A 7,827-nucleotide genomic window follows, 5' to 3' on the forward strand; every position below is an offset into this window, starting at 1 on the left:
ATGGTTTCTTCTTTTATTCTGATTTTTTTTTAATTAAACCTAATATTTAAGCCCAAAGCCTAGAATGTTAAGTAAAACTTGTTGACTGGTGATTTAAGGAGAAGAATTCAATGGCTCGAACTCATAACTGGCTCTATTAAGAAAGAAACAAGGGCTGGTGGAAAGGATAAGAGGTTCGTTATTAATTCCAATGGGTGTGAGATTGTTTCTGGAATTGTTTTACAACAGTTCTAAGGAAAGTAACTTTTTGCAAAAGGTTCTTAGTATTACTAGAGACCCACATGTAATAGTAATGGAGAAATAAAATGGAATAGCATATCAGATAAATATGACATGGTCCTGGACTTTAAATAGTGACCTATTACACAGCTTCTGATGATGTCCATGTTACCAGTTTGGGCTTCTCAAGACTCTCAGTGTAGCTGCAGAATTCAATCTGTGTTTCCTGATAGCTTCTTGACCTGGAAATGGACCAGTATAGTGATTCACAATCTTGGATGCAGACTGGAGACATCTGTAGAGTTTAAAACGTTACTGATCCTGATACACTAAGGTAAGTGATCCAGGTTGAGGCATGAGTGTCAGGACTTTCAAAGTTCTTCCAGGGGATTCTATTGTGTGGCCAAGAGACTAACTGGACTAGATTCTGAAGGCCACAGAGCTCACACCACTATTCCATTCATATCCCCATGAGATTTTCTTGGGGGCTGACCTGAATGAAGAAACAATTACAGAGGTTTCAGCCCCATTGGAATGAGTCAAATATCCATTTGGAGACTTTGAGACTAATGGCTGGTGTAGATGTGCCTGCGCTTTCTTCATGGGGCTTGATGTAAGATGTAAGATGTGGGCTGCTTGGACAAGGTTCGCTACTGATATTTGATTTGTTGTTCATCCTGCACCTCAACTTAAATTGATTTCTCTCTCTCTTTTTTTCATATTTACATAGTCCTGTAACTGAAAAACATAGCAGACACATAGTAATCAAACAAAAATCCCTCCCAACATTCTTCCTACTTGCAGGTTGACTCCCTAGGAGAGGAACTTGGAAGATCAGAGGAGATCATCTTCTCTGTGTTTCCCAGTATGCAGTTGGTCTCAAAGAGAAGCTCCTTCCTGCCCAGTGGTTTGTGTTGGGGGTACTATTTATATCCACTGATAATCAGAAAGTAAGGGAATGAATATCTTCTCCATTTGGTGGATCCCAAAGAAGGCTTTAAGGATCCTTAACCAGAGGCACTGGGGGACTACTCCAAAGAAGTGGAAAGTTGGGGGCTGGAGGACTTCTGGTCAGGTTCTATACCCTGTTCTAGGTAATACATGTAAAACAAGTATCAGCACCCTGTAAACCCCTGAGAGGAGGGGTCAGCTGTGGATAGAGTATCCTTGTTGTTTGATTTTTATTTCCAACTCCCTAATCTCCTTTAATTCTTCTTCATGAAATGTCCTTACCATCTATTTTTTCTTTGGGAACTAACAGATTTATCAAGCACATAATCATATCTTAATTCATCTGCCCCTTCTTAGGACGTGGGTATTGGTGGGCAATGCTTTTTAACCTGGTTGATTCCACTCATTTCAGGGTCAAAATTTATCCCAGTGAAGGGGCTGGACTTGGTTTTCCTGCACTCAGGGTGTAGAAGTGGGGAACAGGGAGGGGAAGATTGAGGAGGGGGTTCTTATCTAAGCAGTGTGTGGTTCCCTCCAGGAATAAATGAATTCAGACACATTATGATATCATGAGGTTTAATTTTCTTGCCTGATTCAAATGTCTGGACAGCTTAGAAAAAAAATTAACTAATCTTCACATTAATTTGATTTTTTACTTTCTTTCTTGTGAATTAATAGTGCAGCCTTTTAATGACTAAGAAAGCATTCACCATGTTCTCTGAATTAATTCAAAGGTATTTCAAATTACCATGACAAAGACTCTCAGATACAAATCACAAATCCTTAATCCCTGGAAAAGTCTCCTCCGTAACACACAATGGTTTCTTGACTGTCTCACTAAAGAGGAGCATTACATTTTTCAGATTTTGTTTGGTGGTTGATATTGAGAGAAATTTATCAGATATAAGTAAATAACATTGTTCATTTGGTCTAGAAATGGAGTCATTAATCTAAAATAACTAGGAACCATGTGTGTGTGTGTGTGTGTTTGTGTGTGTGTGTGTGTGTGTGTTAAAAATTGATACCTAGCAACTATTCACATCATTCATAAACATTAAACAACTTTCAGGATACTAAAAATACCTAATATTATTCCTATTCACGATACAGTTGGGATAATTTCTCAAAATGCAACCATTCATTTTATTCTGAAGGTTAGCAACTCTTTTTAGGTTGCTAATGTGATTTTGTCCATTAATCCAGGATTTTAAGATTATATTTCTACTTCCAATTCAATATTTTGACATAGAGTCACCCCCACTGCAGGAGAGAGAATTTAGCTTCTTGTCTTTTCCCAAAAGCATGACTCTTAGTTTCCTATTTCTAAAATGGGCATTTTTTTAAAAATAAAGCTTGAAAGGTACCATTATTTTCCTTTAGTGATCATATTTTATGTCACATTTCCACTTCTATGCCTCAAATATTTGTCACCTCAACATTGCTTTGTCAAGTCTTCATTGCACTATGGCTCTCTTTTTATTCCGTTTATAATGAACAAGAGCATCAAGGGAAAACTGACACTTTTCATGAGTTTATTTCTGAGCTAGGAATTCATTTACTTTGTATCAACAATATTTCAGTATCACACTGGTACCCTACATTTCATAGATGAGAACATTCAAAATTGATAATGTTGCTGTTCAAAAGAGAGCTAAATGGGACAAAATTGCTGTCTCTTTTCACTAGAAATTCTTTGATTTAATTTGCATTGAAGAAAATTTATCTGAAAGGCTCGCAAGCATTTCCTGCAGGCCAGCATGCACTGATTCAGCTCTGTGTTGGCTTTCTTCTTCTTGAAATATAGTGCAAGAAACAGGTAAGATATTCTCCCACGGGAAAGCACAGGTCATTTATTCATGCATTCCCAGCCCAGCTGACTCCTTATCTTGTTCTCATTCTTGTCTTCTCAGACTCAGACAAATTCTCCACCTTTTCCAGGGAGCTGCCAACCACTCTTTGACACAGTGAGTTCTCCTTTGTTCTCCAAGTCTTTTGGGTTTTTGTTTCCTCCGAATATTATAGTTTCCTTAAGTTTTAGGAGTAGTTCTATAATTCTATACTCTTATTGGGCTAGGAGCATAGTCAGTGTGTTCAATTTATAAATTTACGTTCATTTTCTCTCTGATATGTGGATGCTAACACATGGAAAATTGGGGGAGGGAAGAATAGAAGTTCATTGGATTAGACAAAGGAGTATGAAGAGAAGGGAGCGGGGTGGGAATAGGAAAGACAGTGGAATGAATGAGACTTAACTTTCCTATGTGCCTATATGAATAAATGACCAGTGTAACTCTACATCAGGTACAACCACAAGAGTGGGATCCTAATTAGAATAAGTTATACTCCATGTATGTAAAACCTGTCAAAATACACTCTTACTGTCATGTATATCTAAAACAGAACAAATAAAAAAATTTAAATTTATATTCATTCATTCGATACACGTTTATGAGAGTCCTCCAAATATGAAGCCTCCGTACTAGGTGCTGTGAAAGCACAGAGAACAAAATAGTCATCACGTCTGATTTAGTGTAGTGGTGGAAGTTTCAGGAAGATGTGCTCTTCAGGAGGTAGTGGAAACCAACAGCTGAGGATTGCTACCTTCTCCTTCGCCTTTAGCTTCGAGAGTCCTCTTTGAACTCAAGCTTTTTGTCATCCTCTTGGGGGATGACATCCAGAATACCGAGACATATCCAATAACTCTGATATGTCTCTGGGATGGTCCCTTATGATCACAGTGGGATGAAAGATCCTAGATATTGAGTCAGTTACTATCAGACCTGACGTTTTATGATTTCCGTTTCCTTTATTTTGTGAGACCCACCAAGCAGGAATTGTATAGGCCAAATATCCCTTGGTTTTTCCACAGTCATGTCCCTGACTCATCTCACTTAGTCCTAGTGTCCAAATGTCAGCTTCCAAACCAAAGACAGCAACTGGCAATCTTTGCATTGTGGGGAAAAGAAACTGTCATGGGGTTTGGAGGAGTCTGAAGACAAAATTGTGGTTTATTGTTCTAGAAAATTATAGCACTATTTACCATTTATGACTCACAATGTGTTGGGTGTTTGTAGGGATCATCTCTCCACCACGTTAATAGATAGATTCCTTTTTTTAGTGTTCAGGGGATGCCAACCTTATACTGGACGGAAGAAACTGACAATCATTATTGGTCACATATGCTTACGTCCCAGGAGAAGAGAATACCAGGCACCCTACAGGGTTGCATGGGACTTGGCTGAGGAAGAGGGTAAGTAATCAGGGGCTGTGTGAAGCAGGCTTTGCAGTACCAAGAAGAAGAGGTGTCCCTGGTTGCCACAGGAGGCTGTGAATGGCTCTTCTGAATAATTCTGCAAGCTGTTAGGGAACTGAGTATTACTTCTGAGGAATAAGAAAGGATGGGGCCTGGTCCCCATGACCAGGAGGGTTGTCTAGCCTGAGGAGCTTATGCATAGGAGCAGGGGGTGGGGAGTTTGCAGGTAAGCCATCTTTGCTCCTCTCAGTTTCATCAGATGTCAAGGTCACAGGTCACACTGAACACTAACTTGAGGTCTTGCCTCATCGTGTTTTATATGGATTATCTCCTCTAACCTTCTCAATAAACCCACTGGAGACTCATCACTACCTCTCATGTGATAGAAAAGGAAACCAAAGTCAAAGAACTGAAGTCACCCCAGGTCACTTCTTAGTACATGGAGCATCTGAGATTAAAAGCTGAATCTGTGTCACTCTGACTGTGACATGTACAGTGATACAGATGGTGAGGAGTTCTTGTGAAACATAGCGGGCCACACTTCCAATTAACAGTGCATTTTGACACCAGAATGTATCAAAAAGAAGGAGAAGCAGGGAGGAGGAGGGGGAATAAATGAGGTGGAATTTCCTGATGCTACTGCCACCAACTTAGTATATTTTCAGGGAACCACAGCTCAAGTGATGGGAAGCCTTTGGGTCCAGTGAATGTGTTGGTCCTTAGGTGCTTATGACCTTACAAAACCTTGACAGATTCCGCTTCCCAAGGGTTATGATCCCTGGAGTTTTATAATTTTAGGCTAATATGAGGGAGGCATTTTGAATTAAAATGTAGACTCATAACTTGGAATAGTTCTAATCAAACACATCTATGGTAATTTTCCAAAGTAAGCTAAATGTGAACTGATATTCATACCTGCTGTCATTTATCTTTTATGTCAGAATTAGACGGAACACACAAAAGGGTCATATTGATGTTGATGAAGAGTTTGCCCAAAGAATTTTACAAGGAAGAACGTGATTATTTCTAGGAACATCACGACATAATTTATTTCCTCTTAAAGTGATTGTACCCTCCAGGCTCATAATGCAGTAGAAATGATCAATTTCTCCTTACTAATTCTGGGGACCATTTCACTTATACCAGCAGGCAGAATACTGGAGAGCTCTCTTTTGTTCATTCCTTTACCTTTAGATATCTTTTTAGGGTTATTCCTCATGGGTTGTAGTAGTCAGCTTCTGAAGACATAGGCTGCATAACAAACGACCTCAATACCTCAGTGACTTAAAGAAGGAAGCAGTTATTTTTCTTGGTCACTGTTCTGAAAGTTGGCAAGGGTGACTGCTTCAAGCTGCCCAGTGGTTTATTTCAGGGAGTTCAGGAAGTTTGCTGTATGGGCTTCTCCTCAGAGCAGAGGCAACATGAGGTATGTTTTCATAATGAAGAGCAGGAGCACAGGAGGGCCAGGGGAAGCATTTGACACTGCCTGATCCTGGGCTCTGAACTGGACATCATTACTGCTGTTTTAGGGGAGGTATTGTTATTAGTTTCCCTCTTATTGGCTCTTTAAGTTTTGTCTCTGATTCATTTCCTTATCACTATCTATATATAAAATCACAGTAAATAGCTAGATGAAAATCTACTTTAAAATGTCATTTAATTTAGGCAAGTCTAAACCCTAGGAAAAAGATTAAAATTATACAGGGCTTACTTCATCCCCAAAGCTTCTGTTTTTCTTACTTTGAATTTTCTTTTTCAGGATGAATCAAAAAGACATGTTTGGAGCTATCTCCCTTGTTCAGGAAAAATTGGAAACTAAATTTATTGCATACTTTCTCAAAGAAAAGTAAGTACGTTGGGACTAAAGCACCCCATTTGTCATAGAGAAGAGCACACATGAGTTGGGACTCAAAATGTACCCATAAAGTGAAGCATTTTAATTTATTCTCTTAATAAGACTTTTTATCTTGAACATAACTGTCAATTCTTAAGATGGTTGGTAGATTCTTGGGGCTGGCAACAATGGGTGAAATCAAGACCTGTGAAAATCAACCGTGTATATCTTTTTATTTTTATTTTTACAGACTGCATTTTGATTCATTGTACACAAATGGGGTACAACTTTCCATTTCTATGGTTGTGTACAATGTAGATTCATTCCATTCATGTAATCATACATGTACATAGGGTAATGATGTACATGTATGTAATGTCTCATTCCACCATCTTTTATACCCCCACCCCTCCTCCCTCTCATTTGCCTCTACGTAATCTAAAGTTCCTCCATTCGTCTCTCACCCCCGCCCCCTTCCCCCATTATGTATCATCATCTACTTACCAGGGCAAACATTTGACCTTTTTTTTTTTTTTTTTTTTTTTTTTTGTGGGGGGGATTGGCTTATTTCACTTAGCATGACATTCTCCAATTCCATCCATTTATCTGCAAATGCCAATAATATTATTCTTCTTTATGGCTGAATAATATTCCATTGTGTATATATACCACAGTTTATCCATTATTAAATGGTTTAGTCTATAACTTATGGTGAACAAGAGTTCTTATTGAAACTTAGTAACTTGTTGAAAACATAATGGATTAACTTTGATGGTGTTCAATGTCCTTTAATTCATAAAGTGCTCACCGACTGCTCTTACCTCTGGCAAGTGGTAATTAACTTCAGGACCGACAGACTTGAGGTTATGGGATGTTGACCCATGGAGAGGGGCAGTGAAACACACCACACCTCAGGAGACTGAGGTTAGGGTCCCCATCTGCCTTACTATTTTGGAGAACCTGGTGAGACACTGAAGATTTTGGGATCTAGTGGGAAATAAATGTTCACAATCTGTGTTCTGAGGCTTAAATGAATTATCCTAGTGCTAATTTTCATGAAGAAGAAAACCATGTGAACCCGTGTTCTGCAGCATGGAGCAGTACTGGGTCCATGAGATGGCTTCCAGAGTCAGACTGAACTGCAGTCCATTCTCTATCACTTGAAGAAGATTGGACATTGAGTAAGTCTGTCATCCTCTGTGAGCTTCAGCTGACTCAACGCTAAGGATGTGTATTGTAACAGTATAATAAAGACACGGGCTCAGCATGTACCTGGCACACAGTTATTGCTTAATAAATGTTATCAGCTAAAAATTACTATTTTTGTTATTTTGCAGAGTGTGTTAATTTGTGCAAAAGTATCCCAAAGAGCATTTTATTATATTGAATCTTTAAAACAATGTACTCCATCTTATTTTGACGACCAGACATTAATCCTTTATAACATTTTTAATTGGTTTTTCAGACTTCATGTGATGATACCTGAATGGCTTAGTCAGAACATTCCATCCATTCTTAAAGAACAGCTTTTTTTTTTTTTTTTTTTTTTTTTTTTTTTGGTGAACTCCAG

General features: G+C 38.6%; 1 long non-coding RNA gene across 3 annotated transcripts; it reads left to right on the forward strand.

The window, feature by feature from the left end:
* The first annotated feature begins 225 nt into the window (after positions 1–225).
* On the forward strand, positions 226–7,527 carry LOC306646667. Of its 3 annotated transcripts, none has more exons than XR_013759934.1 (6): positions 226–553; positions 2,857–2,986; positions 3,081–3,134; positions 4,289–4,420; positions 6,183–6,269; positions 7,302–7,527. It is a non-coding gene; the product is annotated as an uncharacterized lncRNA (long non-coding RNA). The 3 variants fall into 3 exon arrangements; XR_013759935.1 differs by having other exon boundaries at positions 7,349–7,527; XR_013759936.1 differs by lacking the exon at positions 2,857–2,986.
* The last annotated feature ends 300 nt before the right edge of the window (positions 7,528–7,827 follow it).

This window comes from Sciurus vulgaris (assembly GCF_902686455.1).
Source record: "Sciurus vulgaris genome assembly, chromosome: 16".
In the NCBI taxonomy this organism is placed as follows: domain Eukaryota; kingdom Metazoa; phylum Chordata; class Mammalia; order Rodentia; family Sciuridae; genus Sciurus; species Sciurus vulgaris.